Source organism: Vulpes vulpes, chromosome 16 (genome assembly GCF_048418805.1).
Source record: "Vulpes vulpes isolate BD-2025 chromosome 16, VulVul3, whole genome shotgun sequence".
NCBI lineage: Eukaryota > Metazoa > Chordata > Mammalia > Carnivora > Canidae > Vulpes > Vulpes vulpes.
In genome coordinates this window covers 81,210,232-81,230,309 of record NC_132795.1, presented here as the reverse complement: position 1 = coordinate 81,230,309, position 20,078 = coordinate 81,210,232, and the positions used below count along the sequence as shown (strand labels likewise).

Below are 20,078 nucleotides of genomic sequence, written 5' to 3'. Positions count from 1 at the left end.
GGAGAAGCAGGCTCCATGCACCAGGAGCCTGATGTGGGATTCGATCCCGGGTCTCCAGGATCGCGCCCTGGGCCAAAGGCAGGCGCCAAACCGCTGCGCCACCCAGGGATCCCAATTTTTTTTTAATAAAATAAAATAAAGGGATGTTCCATACATGCCTTTGCCCTGTCTTCTGCATACCTCATGGCTTTTGTATTCTGTTGACTACAAGGAGATAAATACTATCAATCTTTGCTTCCCCCCATTGTTCCGATACATAGAATAGATTCTCACAACTCCTGATCTCTGTATTTCCAATTTCTCTTTCTTCTCCCTCCTTTGCCCCTGCACATTTATAAATTGTACCTGTTAGAATTGTAACCAGGTCTGGATATCTTGAGTCCCTACTCTGAAGAAATTATCATTTCAATTTGCATTTGTTTGGTCTAAAAACACTGTCTTCTGCATACCTCATGGCTTTTGTATTCTGTTGACTACAAGGAGATAAATACTATCAATCTTTGCTTCCCCCCATTGTTCCGATACATAGAATAGATTCTCACAACTCCTGATCTCTGTATTTCCAATTTCTCTTTCTTCTCCCTCCTTTGCCCCTGCACATTTATAAATTGTACCTGTTAGAATTGTAACCAGGTCTGGATATCTTGAGTCCCTACTCTGAAGAAATTATCATTTCAATTTGCATTTGTTTGGTCTAAAAACACTGTGGCACAGAAAGAACAAAGATGAGCAAACAGGATAAAGAAAGTAGAATTGTTTCATCCCTACATGCATCCAAAGGCTTTAGTTGTGTCTGTTTCTCTGGTTCTAAGTTTGAGACTTTTAAGAATTTGTTATCACATTAGAATGACAGGTTAAGTGGAGGAATCTTCTCTCTCAACTAAGGCTAAAGAGGGAAGTGAACACGTAGGAAACAACTTCCTACAAGGCAGATACTTCTGATTATTTCTTTTATGAGCCAATTTGTGTTTGGGGAAGTGAGCCACAAAGTTGAATGATTCCAAAAAGTCAGAAACCGACTGGATTTACTACCTACACATTTCAAAGCAGCATATTCTGAAGTATAGCCCACAAACCACCAATATCATGAAATATGCGGGAAAAGAAGTTGAGTAGTCAATTTTGAGAAACATGTTTCTTTTGGTTACTCACATGGCATAACTGCATTTTAAATTCCCTTAGAATTTTGCTGAAATAAGGAAATCTGATTAATTCTGTTTATGTGAGTGCTTCTCAAGCTCATTAGGTCAAGCTCCTTGTAGGGTGCTTCTCTGTCAAACAGACTGAATTGGGTTGCTTTTCTAAAGGCAAATAAGTGCATAAGCAAAGGGATACCTGACTGATTTGAAAAACAATATGCTGATGTCTGAGTTCACTTGTGAGCTATGTTACAGCTTCGGAAAAACATCAATTCATTGCTCCAGTTCAGCCCCACTTGCTATCAAGTGATTTAATTACTGCAAACTAAATTATAATCCTCTTCTTTTGATGCAGAATTGTTTCTAGCCTGACCTTTAATGACTCTCCAAACAATAATGTTTGGCAAAAAGAAATGTTGTCAGTCAAGCAGAACCATAAACATCTGTGATTGTTTAGAGTAAACTTTCCTATTTAATTAAATATATAGATATTCAGGAAAATTTCATATTACCAGAAAGTCCACTGGAAAAATGTCAGATCTTCCAGAAACAGTGTGTACCATCTGAAAAAGTCAGTCTCTCTCTTATCACTAAAGGGTTGATTTTCTTGTTGTGACTGTTTTTGAAATGCAAGTGCCTGAACTTTTTACCTTCCAAATCACTAAAACTGTTCTTTATCGTCAAGGGCATAAGGAAATAAATTTTAAATGTTTTGGAGTAGAGTTAGAACAGAAGTCTTACTAAAGAGTAGAGTGTCAAAGTTTTTATGTTGCACCAAACTGTCATCTTCAGTCTGTCTTGAAAAATACTTTTGCCTCATTTTATAACAAGATTCTGATAAAACAATGGCAATGTATTCTCGATTGTTCACTAGTCTAAAAATAGTTCATTAGCATGAATATTAGACATGATTAAACACTGCAGCATAATTATTTTGTCCTAGGCCACATAATATCCACTTGTCTTTTCTCTTGAAATCATTCCAAATCTTTTTTTATATCCCTAAAAATTTAAGAACTTTTATAATGAGATCTAAAAAAGAAGTAGAAATGCATATGCGCATATATATGAAAACAGTTCTCTGAAAAAAAAAAAGCATGTGGTTTTTCAGAATGATCTGAGAATAGTTCTTACATTATATTAATCTATATAAGACAACATTCTATAATTAATTACAAAAAAAGATAAGCTATATTTTGGAAACAGTGACTACATTCTTCATATTTCTCTTCCCAATAATATTATCAAATGGTTAAAATATCATGGAGTAGTAATAATTTAAATAGTTTTAATGATCATCAAATGAGTAGGTTCTCTTGGATTAGAAAGGTAACATATCATTAATAATTGTTAAGATTATGCATTTGGCAATTCAAAACTATTTCACAGAATAACTATCACAACTCTACCTATATGCAATATCAATGTCATCCTTATTGTACATATATATGTATTTATTGATTTGTATACTATGTATGACCAACAGGAAAACCTTACTGAATATTGAATATTAAATAGATTTCTCCCATTATTTTCATTTTTTTTCCCTTTAAGACATGGACCTATATTATAAAAATTAATTAAATTGGAAAGAAAATTGTGAGATCGAATGATTTACAATAAGATATATTTCCTGTTTCAATTGAGAAAAGATACAGATGACAGATCTTTGTTACATGAATTAACATTGGATTTCATTAGTTAATTCCTCCAAAATAGGATGCAGATTTGTGGTTCCATGGTGCAGGCAGACAGACCTCTGTAGTGACTAGGTTTAATAGAATGTTTCTCTTTCATGTCTGGGGTATGTATTGTCCGTGGATTTTGACTCACTTTGCTGAATTTCAAAATTTAATGATTCAAAAATAATCTTGAAACATAAGGGGTACAAGAAATAGAATATAGTTTCTAAAAAATTTCACTGTGTCTGGTCTTAGAGCTTATGTTCATCCTTATGAAATACTGCAAGAAGACAGCCCAGAAAGACCCCTATAGTAGCGTCAGAGGCCACTTCTGTAAGCAATTAAGCACTTCCCTCTGCCAAAGATGGGTAATAAGCTGAAACAGTAGCTGAACAAATTAGTCCTCTAGTAGGCTTATCCTGCTGCACTCAAATGACTGCATATTTCTTGCGTCTGGCAGCCCCAGCTGAGTCTGGAGTCATAATCTTACTTGTTACTCTGGCTCAAAGTTTCTCATCTTCACCTTATCCAGCAGCATTGCCACTCTTCAAGTGAGTGCACCTGAGGTAACCTTGCTTTTCCAGGTGTTTTTTGTTCCAAATCTCCCTCTTAGCTAGGTTTTCTTGACCTTCGCCTGTGAGTTAGACCAGTTCCAATTCCCAGGAAAATAATAATAAATTCAGGAAGGAAAATTGAGCAACTTATTAAGGGACTCTATAAACAATCTCTTCCTGCCCTGACATACCTCACTGAAAAAGAAAGGGGGCGGCGGGGGGGGCTTTTTTATATCAGCGTCATGGCACACATTGCAGTCTATGTAAGTGGCTGGATTTGAGACTTGTTCCTGTGTCAGTCTCCTTCTTGGTGGCCCACCTGTACCTTTTAATCCAACGAGGTCCAGGGCTCTGTCTTGCCAGGTCCAGGGCTCTGCCTTTCTCACTCCAAGGCCAGGCACTGATGTCTCGTGTTGATGGTGAAGCCCCTGCGATGTTCTGACAGACTGACCTGCTGCTGAATTGCCTGCCTGAGTTTCAGGTTGTTGGCTCCTCATGCAGACTTTGCTCTTGTGTTTTACTGATGTGTTAGAATAGACTCTCTCCCTTGATCTTAGAAACCTCCTCCAAGATGCTATAATGACTACATCTGCTAGATACTCTCTACTACCTGCTAGATTTCACTTCTGCCAGACTGTGATTCTGTGTGCAAGTCCTCAAGATCCTTCTCTACTCAATGAATGCATAGGGTTCCAGATTTTGTTGATGTTGGTTATTAAATGACTGGGGTTAGACCACGGGGAGGAAGAGCTCTGTTACCCAATTCGAAGTGGGGCATATAAAACTTAGGAGAGCTGGTTAAATGAAAATCACCAAACCATAATGCTTTCCTTCACGGTTTACTACAATTAGCACAATTGGTGATTGAAGTTTTATTACACAACCACAAACACCAGCTGCTTTCCTGTCAGAAACCAACCAAATATGCCAAGACAAGATTGGAATTTGGGCTTTCCCATGACCACAGAATTAAGTAATTGGAAAGGATCAAGGTCCAGCTGGTCTATTCACCTGCACACTTGGATATCAATTCTGAAATCACTATATCCAATCTGTTTTTAAAGTTTCCAAGGACAGAGGTGCCATGAAGTTGGTAGTGTATTTGAGAGAAAGTACTTACACTCAAAGTTAAAAATTCACCTTCATATCGCAGTGATTCCCTTATTTCTGAAATGTTTACTGATTTAGGGTTTCATCTTCTATGGACATAAAAATGTATCTTCCTTGTTATCAGTCTTGAATACTTTGTCATTACTGTGACTTCCCTTCTAGAGATTACAAATTTGACCTTTTCTACTGTGATCTTTTTCCCTGATTTTTTTATATAAATATTCTTTTTTTTTTCCTTGAAAGCAAACATTGATGTGAAGGAGTAACAATACCTGAGGAAATTACGTACTTTGCTTCTCCATTCCAGTCTGTCCAATAGCAAGGATCATGTCAAATTAGAATAGATCTTGCCTTCCTGAATTAACTTCTAAGAAAAATAAGACAGAGAGAAAGTGAATATATATGCTTTTTACAAAGCTGATGCTATGATTTTTAAACTTAAAGAAATAAAAATAATTGCTCAAGCTATCGTAGGAGATAATAAACCCAAAATAAAGAGTAAATGGAAAGTATAGCAGTGATATTTACCAAAGTCAACTTATAAACAAGTGAAATTAGACAGAAATTGCAACCTGCACCCTCAAAGTCATTGAAAAATTAATGCCACTGGGAAAGAGCCTCTGAAGATACTTGGCTTTTAACACGTAATACTAAAGACATCATTTTGCTGTTACAATTGTGGAGAAGAAAAGCCTAGAGACATTTCAGAAGGTCTTATTCCTTGAACTGCTACTTGGAAACAGCACTTGGGAGCTAAATAAATCATCACCACAATAAACTAATTTTCTTGATTGAGCATCCACCCAGACTGCTCAGGCAAAAGTCAGTCACTTGTACTATTGCTGTTGCCATCTGTTTCACTATTTCTCAAAGCAGGAATGATTGTTGATTAATGTGCACTATGCAAATTCATCCACTTTACAAGTAGTGACCTACAATTACTCATGCAAAACTATCTGATGAAGCAATGAGGCAGTCGATCAATGCCAATAAAGCACCATTAACGATTTTGGCCAGCATAATGTTATAGAATAGGTAATATATTTTCAGCTACAAGGGCTATATTAGTCAAGTAGAACTACTCAATTATAAGTAGTTGAATTATGCTTTTTAAAGACATTTTCTGACATGATACAGAATTCTTGATGCAAGAAGTTATAGCCCTTTTAGAAATTAACCAAGTGATTGACAATTACTAGACAAAAGTTTTCTATTTTCTTCTTCTGTTAACTTCCTGATTTTTTCCTAGAAATGTATAATGCTCTATATATTTACTTGTTAAAATCTGGAACAAAATTTGGAATTTTGCTTATACAGCCTACTAGCCCTGCCACTTTAGGCAAATTATATATCCTCTCCATGCCTTGGTTATCTTATTTGTAAAATGAAGATGGTAATTGTACTCTTTACATGATGGGTTTGTTGTGAAAGTTAACTTACTCATAAACAGCCCAGAAAAAAATTTGCACGTATGGTTGTAAGTGGGTGTGTATATTTGTATGTGAGAGAGCAAATGATAAATGTGCTTAAAAAATCAACAACAAACAAATCTGTGTACAGGGTATAGATATTATCTGTACTACCTTTTATTTTGTAACTTATGCATAAATTTGAAATTGCTTCCAAATAAAATGTGAAGATCTATTTAATAAGATTTAATTATTTTCTAAATCACCTTCACTTAAATAATAGTATTTTAAATTGATATTAATCATTCTTTGTATTCTGTTTTCTACTTAAATAATTATGAATATTTTCAAAAACTGACATTTTAGAAAACAAAATTATTTTTAAATATTTTAAAGTTTGGGTTAATGTGTACATTTTATAAAAAAATGTATGCAATTCAAATGCAATCACAGTTAATTCTTAATCCTTTATATATACTGTCAGGAGAACAACAAAAATCAATAAGAATCCTGATGATTACCACATAAATAATGATTTTGCTGAAACAAAGGTGAAAAAATAAATTTTATGGCATCAGTGTGAATTGTATATGACTTTATTACGTATCTAAACATCACCAGCCATTCTACAGAAACCCAGACACATAGAATCATATATAAATTTGATCATCTTTGAAATCTTCCAACTTTTGGTCATGTTAAGACTATAATTTTATTTACACCTTTGTCATAATAAATATATTTTTGAAGATTGGAGGATAAAGATATTTTTATATAACTTTTCTTAGCTTGAATTGAAACTTTTAAGTATTTAATCATATGTACTATGTAGGCATCCTTTAGTGCTCTTATACTTAGGCTGTAGAACTGTTATGGATACTAATTATTACACTCCATTTACATAAATTATAAAAGAAGAAAAATAAAAACACAGGGAAGAAAAACAAACATTTAAAAGGGTCAAGAATGCATACAACCTGATAAAAGAGGTTTTGTGGGGAATTCTGAGATATGGAATGAGGAATATAGACAAAGGGACTTCTTTTCAGCAAAAATTTAATTTCCCATGAACAAACTGTATTCACACATTATTTAACAACACTTATTTTTTAAAAGCCTGCCATCATTTTATCTTCTAAGTTCTGTTGCCAAGCAAATAATTGTAGATCTTTTCTTATGTACACATGCGGTGTAAATGATAAACTCTAGTAGAAACATTGCATTCACCTCTCTTACTTGGTATCTAATTATTTGAGGATGATCATTCTAACTTATCAAAGTGATTTTGAGTATTATTTCTGTCATTTCATGCTTTCCTAGTTTGCACCATAACGTTTGATATCACTTTTCATCCATTTACTGTCTTGTACCAAAAAACTTTTGAGTAAAATGGATTTACCAGCAAGAATCTCCATTTATTTATTTGAATCATTGATTTAAAAAATATTAAATATGACCATACCAAGATACAAAGATCTACCATATACTGGTGTCTACTATTCTTCTAGACACAGATCCATAAATTTGTCCTCCTTTGGTATGATTCTGGAATAACTACAAATACAAATAATAAAACCATTGATCTGAGCCACTAGATCAATGTCCCAAAATCTGTTATCAAACACTTTGTCACATGTTTGACTGAAATCAAACAGTTTCATGGGCTATTTGTCTAATAGCCTGTGAAATAGATAAAGGAAGCCCATCTGAAATAAACATGTTCTGTGAATGCTCATCAACACTTGATCATCACCATTTCTGATAAAGGCTCACAAAGTATCTATTTAATCCACTCCAGAATTTTACTTATTTTAGTAGATAACAAATTCATGGATCAATAGTTTAGGGGATCTTCTTCTCCTCTGAAGAAGCTTATTGATTTATTATTTCCTTTTATTCATTTTTCTAACCCCTTTTCTATGTTCAAATGTCAGGATTACTGGCAGAGATTCCATGTCCATGACTAGATTGTTCTAGCCCAATGATTTGAGTTACTTTTAATGCTGATACATAATTTTTCCACATTTATTTTTTTAAGATTATATTTATTCATTCATGACAGATACAGAGAAAGAAGCAGAGACATAGGCAGCGGGAGAGGCATGCTCCCTGTGGGGATCCTGATGCGGTACTCAATCTCAGAACTCCGGGATCACACCCTGAGCCAAAGGGAGACACTCAACCACTGAGCCACCCAGACATCCCTTTTTTAACGTTTAAATAATATTTATTGTGCTTTCAATGCTCTTGAGATTATCCTGGCAACATTTCTACAGATACTACCTTACAAAAGTGATTTAAGATGGGGGTTATTTTCTCTATTTTACAAATGAGGAATCTGTTCTTAGAAAATTTATATATTCCAAATTGCATACCTAATAAGTGATACAGTCATGATTTAAAATGAGTGACAATAAAAAAGAAAGAGAGCCTTCATGGTAAATTTCAAGATAGGACACTAAACTCACCTCATCCCATGGATACAACTAGTTATAATTAGACACATCAGTGTAAATAACCCAGAAAATTACCCAAAGACTGGCAAAACAGACTCTCCATAGTTAAACGTACAGAAGAGGACTCAACAAAGAGGGTATGAAGGGTGAAGATGAGGTTCGAAGGCTAAAAAGACCCATAGAATTGTCTGTGGAAGGGAGGAATGGAACAGCACAGAAAGGGCAAAGGACCAGACTTCCTGCCAGCCAACTCAGGCATGAGGAACCTACATGAAAACCAGAGGGGCATATTTTTTTCAGATCTTACAATCAGCAGGCTTAACACATAGAACTTTAAAAATCAGAGGGCTTGGCTCTGGGATTCCTGGGAGAACAAGAGAATATGAAGTCCTTGCACTTAAAAAGAAAGCACAAGAAACATTCTTGCACAGGTACAGCATAAAAATAGCAATTCAGGGATACCTGGGTGGCTCAGCGGTCTAACGCCTGCCTTCAGCCCAGGGCCTGATCTGGGGTCCCGGGATCGAGTCCCATGTCAGGCTTCTGCATGGAGCCTGCTTCTCCCTCTGCCTGTGTCTCTGCCTCTCTCTCTGTGTGTTTCTCATGAATAAATAAATAAAATCTTTTAAAAAGAAAACAAAAAAATATAAACCCCAGCAATTTGAAAAATACCTGAGATATCCAGGAGGGAGATTGTTTACTAATCTCACAGTATGTGCTAGAGGGGCAAAGATCTTTGTGAGGCTTCTCCAGGAACATACAAGCTGGCAGGTGTTATTTCCCTCCTCTGCTCCCCAGTCTAGATAAATGGGCACCTGTGGGAACCAGTGTGCCCCAATACTTACTACCTTTTTTAAAAAAATATTTTATTTATTTATTCATGAGAGACAAAGAGAGAGAGAGAGACAGAGAGAGAAGCAGACTCCATGCAGGGAGCCTGATGTGGGACTCGATCCCAGGCCTCCACAACCTGGCCAAAGGCAGTGCCAAACCACTGAGCCACCCAGGCCGCCCTATTACCTTCTTGCTAACAACATGCCTCATCCCTGCATTCTCGCAAAGACGTAGCCCTCCATCCAGGATCTAGGTCCCTGTCCTTTTCACACTAAACAGAGACCTTGTTAACAGTTCACATCCTGCCCCCACATTGTCCTGCAGACCCATGCCTCCAACATGTCCTTGGCTGGAGTCCATGCAAAGTAGTACCTCAAGCCTGGCAATGTACAAGCAGCCCTGATGGAGGCCAGGAATACTACAAGTACTCCTGCCTAAGGGAAAGGGAAATATAACTACACATACCAGTCTGACTTCAGGCCTGTCACAGAGCTGAGGGAAGACATCTAGTCTAACTACAGGTTCTACCCACCATGGAAAATTTCTCAGGGGATGACACAAGGAAAGTACCCAGCAATTTGGTGTTACTACCTCTCAGGCAAATGCCTGGTCTGCGTCAACTCAAACACAAGGCAGCCCCAGACTGGCTCACCAAAAACACAGAGACCAAACTCTGCCCACAATAGGCAAATAAAGCCATTGCAGATGACTGAACTGAAAGCAAACATGGCAGAGCCACAAAAGTAGGACACAAACAACACAAAGGATACACCGCTGAAGTACCAGTTTCTGGTGAACAAGGGGCATTGTACCTTAGGGCTGTATAGAATCTCTTCTTCATAGGATCACTACTTTCAAGAGCAAGAGATCTAACTGACTTTCATAATGTGTAGAAACATACATAGGAAGTAAGACAAAATGAGGAGAGAGAAGAATATGTCCCAAAAGAATGGGATAAAATCACAGCAAGAAACCTAAATGAAATGGAGATAAGTAATATGCCTGGTAAAGAATTAAAAGTAATGCTCATAAAGATACTCACTGGATTTGAGAAAACAGAGTAAGACCTCAGGGAGACCTTTAACAGAAAGAAAACATAGAATCATAGATGAAGAACTCAATGACTGAAATTAAAAATATACTAGATGGAATACATAGTAGACTAGAGGAAGTAGAATGAATAATAGATCAGCAATATGGAGGGCAGAGTAATGAAGGCAATCAAACTAAATAAGAGAAAGAAAGAAGATAGTAAAAAATGAAAATTAATTTAGGGAACTCAGTGACTCCATCAAGCATAATAATATTTGCATTATAAGGGGCAACCCCGGGTGGCTCAGCAGTTTAGCACCTCCTTCATCCAGGGTGTGATCCTGGAGACCTGGGATCAAGTCCCATGCCGGGCTCCCTGCATGGAGCCTGCTTCTCTCTCTGCCTGTGTTTCTGCTTCTTGTTCTCTCTGTGTCTCTCATGAATAAATAAATAATATCTTTAAAATATAAGAATTTGCATTATAGGGATTATATAAGGAGAAGAAGGATTGAAAATTTTATTTGCATAAATAATAGCTGAAAATTTCACAAATTTGAGAAGGACACAGAAATCTAGATGCAGGAAGCACAGAGAGTTCCCCCAAAAAAATCGACCCAAAGAAGTCAAACACCAAGGCACATAATAATTAAAGTGGCAAAAAGTAGTGATTTTTTTAATTAAAAAATATTTAATCAAAAAATTTTTAAAGAGAAAAGAAAACAATTGTATAAAAGGGAAACCCATTAAGGCTATCAGTCGATTTTTCAGCAGAAACTTTACAGGCTGTAAGAAAGTGCCATGATATATTTAAAATACTGAAAGAAAAAAAAAATCCACTGCCAACAATACTGCAAGAAGCAAAGCTATCGTTAAGAATACAAGGAGAGGGGCTCCTGGGTGGCTCAGCGGTGGAGGGTCTGCCTTCAGTTTGGGGCATGACCCCAGATTTCAGGGATTGAGTCTGCCATTGGGCTCCCTGTGAGGAGCCTGCTTCTTCCTCTATCTGTCTCTGCCTCTCTCTCTCTGTTTCTCTTATGAGTAAATAAATAAAATCTTATTTTTTTTTATTTATTTAGGATAGTCACACACACACAGAGAGAGAGAGACAGAGACATAGACAGAGGGAGAAGCAGGCTCCATGCACCGGGAGCCCGAAGTGGGATTTGATCCTGGGTCTCCAGGATCGCGCCCTGGGCCAAAGGCAGGCGCTAAACCGCTGCGCCACCCAGGGATCCCAATAAATAAAATCTTAAAAAAAAAAGAATACAAGGAGAGATAAAAAGTTTCCCAGAAAAATAAAAGGTAAAGGAATTCATGGCCACCAAACCAACCTTATAAGAAATGTTAAAGAGTACTATCTGAGTGAAAAGGAAAGGCCATAAGCAGGAGTATGAGTAGTAAGAAACACAAAAGAAGTAAAATTAAGTATATCTATAAAAATTCAGTGAAGAGATTCACAAAATAAAAGGCAAACAGTATGACACCATATACTTAGAACATGTATGTGAAGGGGGGAGGGGAGTAAAGAATGGGTTCAAATTTAAGTGAGCATCAACTTACTGTAGATTACTATAGGCATATTACATGCAAACCTAATGATAACCACAAATCAAAACCCTGTAATACACATGTAAACAATAAAGAGAAAAGAATCCAAGTATATCACTAAAGAAAACTAGCAAACCATGAGAGAAGAGAGCAAAAGAACAGAGAACTACAAAAGCAGCCGTAAGACAAGTAACAAAACGGCAGTACATATGTACCTGTCAATAATAAATTTGAACATATATGGAATAAACCCTCCAATCAAAAGACATACGGTGGCAGAACAGATAAAAATACAAGTCCCACGCATATGTTGCCTATGAGAGACTCACCTCAGACCTAAAGGCATGCAGATCGAAAGAGAAGAGATGGATAAGCATTTATCATGGAAATGGAAGTGAAAATAAAGCTAGGGTAGCAGTACTTATAATGGACAAAAAGACTTTAAAACAAAGACAATATCAAGAGACAAAGAAGGGCACTATATAATCATAAAGGGAACAATCCAATAAGAAGATATAGTAAATATAAATATTTATACACCAAACATGGGATCATGCAAATACATAAAGCAGCTAATAACACATAAAGGAAGTAATCATTAGTAATACAATAATAGTAAGGAACTTTAGCACCCCATTTACATAAATGGACAGATTATCCACAAAAAATATCAACAAGGAATGAGTGGCTTTGAATGACACATTTGTCCAGGTGATCTAACAGATATATTCAGAACATTCCATTCTAAAACCGCAGAATACACCTTCTTTTCAGGTATACATGGTACATTCTCCAGAATAGATCATATATTAAACCACAAAACACGTCCCAACAGAGTAAAAATGATTAAAGTCATACCTTACATCTTTTTTTACCACAACATTATGAAACTAGAAATCAACAAGAAAAAATCTGGAAACAACAAAAATGCGTGGAGGTCAAATAATGTGCTATTAAATAGTGAGTGGGTCAACCAAGCAATCAAAAAGAAAATGAAAAAAAAATATGTGAACATGAATAAAAATGAAAATAAAGCAGTCCAAAATCCTTGGGATGCAACAATAACTGTTCTGAGGGAAGTTTATACAATACAGGCTTAAAAAGCAATAAAAATCTCAAATGATGTAACCTTACACCTAAAGGAGTTAGATAAACAAAAACAAACAACTCCTAAACTAGTAGAAAGAAGGAAATAATAAAGATTACAGCAGAAATAAGTGGAATAGAAAACTAAAACAAAACAAAAACAATCAAATTTAAAAAAAAAAGAACAGATCAATTAATCTAAGATCTATTCCTTTGAAAAGATTGACACCATTGATAAACCTCTAGCCATACTCATTAAAAGAAATGGTGAAAAGAGAGAGATAGCTCAAAATTAGAAATGAAAGAGGAAAGGGGCACCTGGGTAGCTCACTGTTTGAGTGCCTGCCTTCAGCTCAGGTCTTTAATCCCAGGGTCCTAGGATCATTCCCACATCCAGCTCCCAGGGAGCCTACCTCTCCTCTGCCTGTGTCTCTGCCTCTCTCTCTCTCTCTGTGTCTCTCATGAATAAATAAATAAATAATATTTTTTAAAAGAAATTAAAGAGGAGAAATAACTGACACCACAGGAATATAAAGGATTGTGAAAGATTATTGTGAAAAATTATATGCCAACAAAGTTAACAACCTAGAAGAAATGGATAAATTCCTTGAAACATATAATTTACCAAAACTGAAATTGGAAGAAATAGAAAGTTTGAACAGACTGATTTCTGACAATGAAATTGAATTAGTAATCAAAAACTCCCAACAAACAAAAGTCAGGACCAGATGGCTTCACAGGTGCACTCTACCAAACATTTCAAAAGAGTAAATACCTATTCTTCTCACACCATTCCAAAAAAAAAAAAAATTAGAAGAGGTAGGAAACTTTCCAAATTCATTTTATGGAACCAGTATTACTCTGATTCCCAAACCAGATTTAAGACAATATGAAAAAAGAAAAGAAAAAGAAAACTACTGGCCAATATCTCTGATGAACATAACAAAAAAATCTTCAACAAAATATTAGCAAACTGAATCTGACAATAAATTTAAAAAGTCATTCAATGCAATCAACAGTGATTCATCACTTCAATAAGAGAAAAGATATGATCATTTCAAGAACCATATGATCATTTTAACAGACACAAGAAAAGCATTTGGCAAAGTGCAACATCCACTCATGATTAAAAACACACAATAAAAAAAAAAAAACCACACACACAATAGAGTAGATCCAGAGAAAACATACCTCAATATAATAAAGGCCATATATGAAAACCTGCAGCTGACATCATACTCAATAGCAAAGAACTGAGAGCTTTTCTCTAAGATCAGGAATAAGACAAAGATGGCCATTCTTACCACTTTAATTCAATATAAACTGAAAGTCCTTACCACAGTATTCAACCAAGAGAAATAAAAGACATCCAAATCAATAACGAAGAAGTAAAACTTTCTCGATTTGCAGATGACATGATACTATATATAGAAAACCCTAAAGACTCCAAGAAAATACTAGAACTAATAAATGAATTCAGTAAGGGCACAAGAAAATCAAATATACAGAAATATATAAAATCAATATACAGAAATCATTGCATTTCTATATACTAATAATGAAGTAGCGGGATGGGAAATTAAGGAAACAATCCTGTTTACAGTTGCACCAAAAGTAATCAAATATGTAGGAATAGACTTTAACCAAGGAGGTGAAAGGCTTGTATTCTGAAAAGTAATAAACATGGATGAAAGAAATTGAAGATAACAAAAGAAATGGAAGTGTAATATATGCTCATGGATTGGAAAAACAAATATTGTTTAATAGTCCTATACTACCCAAAGCAACCAATAGATTTAATGCAATCCCTGTCAAAATACTGAGTATTTTTTTCACAAAACTAGAACAAATAATCCTAAAATTTGTATGAAACCACAAAGACTCTGAATCTCCAAAGCAATCTTGAAAAAAAGAACAAAACTGGAGGTATCACAATCCCAGATTTCAAGATATACTATAAAACTGTAGTGATCAGTAATCAATATGCTGCCAATACAAAAATAGATGGATAGATCAATAGAATAGAAAAGTGAGCCTAGAATTAAAATCACAATTACATGGCCAGTTAATCTTTGACAAAGGAGGCAAGAGCATGCAATGGGAAGAAACAATCTCTTCAATAAATGGTGTTGGGTAAACTGGACATCTACATGCAAATGAATGAAACTGGACCACTTGTTTACACCATACAAAAATAAACTCGAGATGGATTAAGGGCCTAAATGTAAAACCTAAAACCACAAGAATCATAGAAAAGAGCAAAGGTAGTAATTTCTCTGACATCAGCTTTAGCAACATTTTTCTAGATATGTCTCCTGAGGCGAGAGAAACAAATACAAGGATTATTGGTACTGTGTCAAAATAAAAAGCTTCTGCAGAGCAAAGGAAATAATCAAGAAAACAAATACAACCTACTAAATGAGAGAAGATGTTTACAGATGACATATTCAATGAAGGGTTAGTATCCAAAACATATAAAGAACATATACAACTCAGCACCAAAAACTCCACGAATAATCCAATTAAAAATGGACAGAATATACGAACAGATATTTCTCCAAAGATGTACAGATGTATGACCAACAGATGTATGAAAAGATACTCAATGTTGCTAATTATTATTTTTTTTATATGTGAGACTTTAGAGTCAGTTTATGAAGTACAAAGATGAAAGTTAACAGAATGTTCTCCCCAAAATTTTGTTTTTTTTAGAGAGAAGAAAAAATAGCACCTCAGTACAGTCCTAGATACTCTGGCAGTCACACCTCTCGCAGATGGAAATAGTCCATTAGTCAGTCAGTCAAACCACTCTCTGTGTCAGCAGGATTGTAGTCTGGATCATCCTCATCATTTCTAGCTCTGAGTCATCCGCTTTCTGGAACAGAGATTCATCTACCTCCACATTGTCTCCAGCATCCTCCAAAAACTAGATATCAAATGTATCAAGATTACAATCTATTTCAAATAGCTGTTTCCCACTTACCCCACAATTAGATACTACCTCACACCTGTCAGAATGGTGAAAATCGAAGGCACAAGAAAAGACAAGCATTGGTGAAGATGTGGAGAAAAAGAAACCCTCACTCACTTTTAGTGTGAATGCAAAAACTGGTTTTCCACTTGGGAAAACAATATGGAGTCTCCTCAAAAAATTAAAAAATAGATATTATTTTTATCTATCCAGTAATTTCACTACTGGGTATTTACACAAAGAATACAAAAACACTAATTTGAAAAAAAAATGCATGCAACCCTATGTTTATCACAACATTATTTACAATAGCCAAATTATGGAAGTAGCCCAAGTGTCCCTCAATAGATAAATATATAAAGAAGCTGTGGTGATATATAGAAGTATTATTCAGCCATTAAAAAGAATGAGATCTTGCCATTTGTAACAAAATGGATGAATCTAAGGAACATAACTGCTAAATGAAATAAGTCAGTTGGAGAAGACAAATGCCATATGATTCCACTCATATGTGGAATTTAAGAAACAAAATAAATGAACAAAGGAAATATAAAACCAGACTTTTAACTATAGAGAACAAATTGATATTTACCAGAGGGGAAGTGGGCCTGAGGAATGGGTGAAGTAGGTGAACGTGAAGGGGAGTGTACTTATGATTGATGAACACTGGGTAATGTATAGAAGTGTTAAATCACTGCATTGAACACCTGAAATTAATATAGGACTGTATGTTAACTATGGGATTTATTTTTTTTAAAGTAAGAAAGGGAAAGAAAGTAAGAAAGTGAGAAAGCAGGAGAAGGAAGGATGAAAGGAGAGGATGAGAGAGGATGGAAGGAACAAAGGAAGGAAGAAAGAAGGAAGGAAGGGAGGGAGGAGGGATGGCTTTAAAGAAAAGAATGAAGTTACCTTTTTCACATCACACAGCCAAAATTTGGACCTGAATCTCACAACTTAAAGTAATATACCCTCTTTATTAAACCTACTGTATGCCTGCCAAGTTGGCATAGGATTGGAACACTTAAAAGCAATCTGAACATACTTTTAAATATACAGGAAAGAGAAAAAAGAATGAGCATGGATAAATGAGAAGAGATGATTAGAACAATGAAGGTTTTTATTTTTTTTTAATTTTTTTTTAAATTTTTTTATTTATTATTTATGTATTATAGTCACAGAGAGAGAGAGAGAGAGAGAGGCAGAGACACAGGCAGAGGAAGAAGCAGGCTCCATGCACCGGGAGCCTGATGTGGGATTCGATCCCGGGTCTCCAGGATCGCGCCCTGGGCCAAAGGCAGGCGCTAAACCGCTGCGCCACCCAGGGATCCCCCAATGAAGGTTTTTAAATTATATTTTACTCACGTCTGTTATACAAAGGACACATGCAAACCAGTTATTTGGTCACCGTATCTTAGATAATTTCCTAAGAATTTAAGTAAATATTTTATTTATCAAACTGACTGAGCCTTTGCCTATCTGGTATGGCTTGGCTTTGAAATACAAGAGGGAAATTGTCTATTCTGTGTGAGCAATATAGCTCTATTTTATTGTATTTTTCTCACATTTTCTATTTGAGTGTCATTTATTTTAAATGATAATTAAGGAATGATTAGACATGTCTTATTAACCATCCCCCACCTGTTTCTTGGAGCATTGTCTTGGATTGCAGTATCAGAAAGAAATCTGAAATTTCTACATGAAAGCACTGATTAGGCTGACATTAATAGCAAACATGTGACTAATATTTTGACAGTGGATTCTCTGTTAATTAATAATGATAGACCACTTCAGAATATTTCTTAGTCTGAGACAAGACTTTTGTCTTTTCCTTTTTTTAAACTTCTTGTAGATATTTAGAATCAGTTCCTTTGGAAGATTTCATCAATTCAGATACTTTTAAATGTTGTTTGAGATCTCTTTAAATACAAGATCTTTTCTCTTAAGTAAAAACAATGAAAACCAAATTGAATCCTTTAGCCCAAATACATGCTCTAATTTGAGTTTGTATTGTTTCTGTATTTTTCTCATATGTAAATTCCCAAAAGAATTGGTTAGGCTGTAAAACAACTAACTGTTAGATTCCAGTAATCACCAATAAATGCCATAAAAAAAACATAGCTCTGACCAATATTATTTTATTAGTCAAGTCTCCTGTTAAGTAAGTTATATAAGGTCATATCACAATATTTTCAACTTCTTAAACATTTATTCAGCCGGATTTAAATGTAAAATGAGAAAGTGAAGATATGCAAAGACGATTCCTAGTTGTCTAGAAATCTGGGGCTGTGATCTGTCACACCTTTGAGGTAAATGACTTCCCCATATCACAAACCTGATGCTTTGATGGAAGAGCTGCAAATCCCAAATTAGATTCTATATCTCACATGGGAATATGCTTCTGCATAACGTGTGTGTGTGTGTATATATATATATATATATATATATATATATATTCTGTGATTCAATAAAACAATCTTCCTATCTTTCTCTTCCCTTGGGATATTCTTCAACACATCTTGTAATGACTTTCATGAAATCATTTTCACTCACGGTGACATCATTCAGAGTTAGCTTTATTGAAATGAAGATAAAGAGATGATATTTTTCTTTCTGCCTCCTAAGGAAAATGAATAAAATCACAAGTGAGTGATGACACTTTTCTAATCTCTCATCTCTTATTGTGTTATCTTGCTTCCTCTCTGTGTGCTTATGTACTGTGACAACTGCGCATGAAATAAAGGTACATACAGGCTTTTGTGGTTTGGTTGGTTTATGTTGTTTATGTTCTCACCGCCCCTTTCACAGCATTGCTTTTAGGGGATAGATCACTAAAGCTTGTAAATCAAATTATAAAACCTGTGTGGATATCCTGTGGATTTATATATTCTGTCTAGAAACACATTTTAAACATTTTCTTCATCTAAATCAGAAGAATGTTTATATTGACAGCTAATGTCCCCACTTAAAACATTGCTAATTGTCACAAAATAATCAGAAAATTTAAAGATTTATAAATATTATGAATCTTAAATGATTAACTTATTAATTATCACAGGGAAGTTATTAATATCTAAATGTATATGCCTACTTCAGTAATATTATACAGACTTCTAAAAAACCAACCGTTTATAGTTCCTGCTTCCCTCTGTTAAAATTGCTTTCACTAATTACTTTCCATTTAACTTCTTTAGGGAAAAGATGTGGAATATATTAAATAAACCAGTTCATCCTATGGATTTGTTTTCACAAGTCAGTTTAATGCTTCATGATTAGATAATTTTAAAATTATAGGAAAAGACATCCCGACTCCCATGGATTATAAAACATAAGTTTTTAGGGGTTTTTTTTGTTGTTGTTATTTAAATTAAATATAGTCATTGCCACCACTTCAACAATCTACATTTCAATGTTGTGATGATCTTAAGACACCTGAATTGACCAAGCGTTTATTCATTCATTTAGTAGGTACTTTTGTTCCATCTACTACAGGCCAGAGACCTAACTAGGCATGGAGCCAGTGTAGTAAATAAAACAGATAATGTCCCTGCCCTCAAAGATTCCTGATTTATATTCCAATGGGGATATATTAAATATTAAAAAATATTAAATATGCCATTAATAAAAATAAGCATTATAAATAGAACTAAAATAAAGTAAGTGGATGAGAATGACAAAAATACTATTTTGTAGTTAGGAAGGATTCTGTTATGGGATTGACATTGGAACTCATGGAAAAGATTGAATCATAAAAAAAATTGTTCTAGACAAAGGAAAGAGCAGCTGCAAAGACTATGAACTGGGAGCATACTGAGGGTGTTCCAGAACCATCAGGTATGACTGGAACCCAATGAATGGGAGGGAAAGTTTGAGGCAGTGAAGTAGGAGAGGGCCCCTAGGTTTATATGAGTTAGGCTTTTTCAGGCTTAGATTTTATTCTGAGTGAAATAGGAAACTATTGAAGAGTTTTGAGCAGTGCTGTCTCATTATCTTTTCTTTCTTTCTCTTTCTCTTTCTCTCTTTTCCTTCCTTCCTCCCTTCCTTCCTTCCTTCCTTCCTTCCTTCCTTCCTTCCTTCCTTCCCCTTCCCCCTTTTTTAAAAGATATTCAAACTGCTGTTGGAAAGGAGACTGAAGGAGAATATATCTGGAAAAAGGGAGATATGGTGACTGTGGTCTAGGTAGTGTAGATGTTAGGTGCAACTGGCTTACACCAGAGTAATAGCAGAGAACAGTAAGATGCATTTGGTATGTAGGATATT

General features: G+C 35.2%; 1 long non-coding RNA gene across 1 annotated transcript in view; it reads right to left on the bottom strand.

Moving 5' to 3' along the window:
• Positions 1–4,015, bottom strand: part of LOC112915341 (uncharacterized) — a 52,217-nt gene extending 48,202 nt beyond the window's left edge. The window contains exon 1 of the long non-coding RNA XR_003234048.2: positions 3,701–4,015. This is a non-coding gene — a long non-coding RNA (uncharacterized lncRNA). The remainder of the gene's footprint in view (positions 1–3,700) is intronic.
• Positions 4,016–20,078: the final 16,063 nt, after the last annotated feature.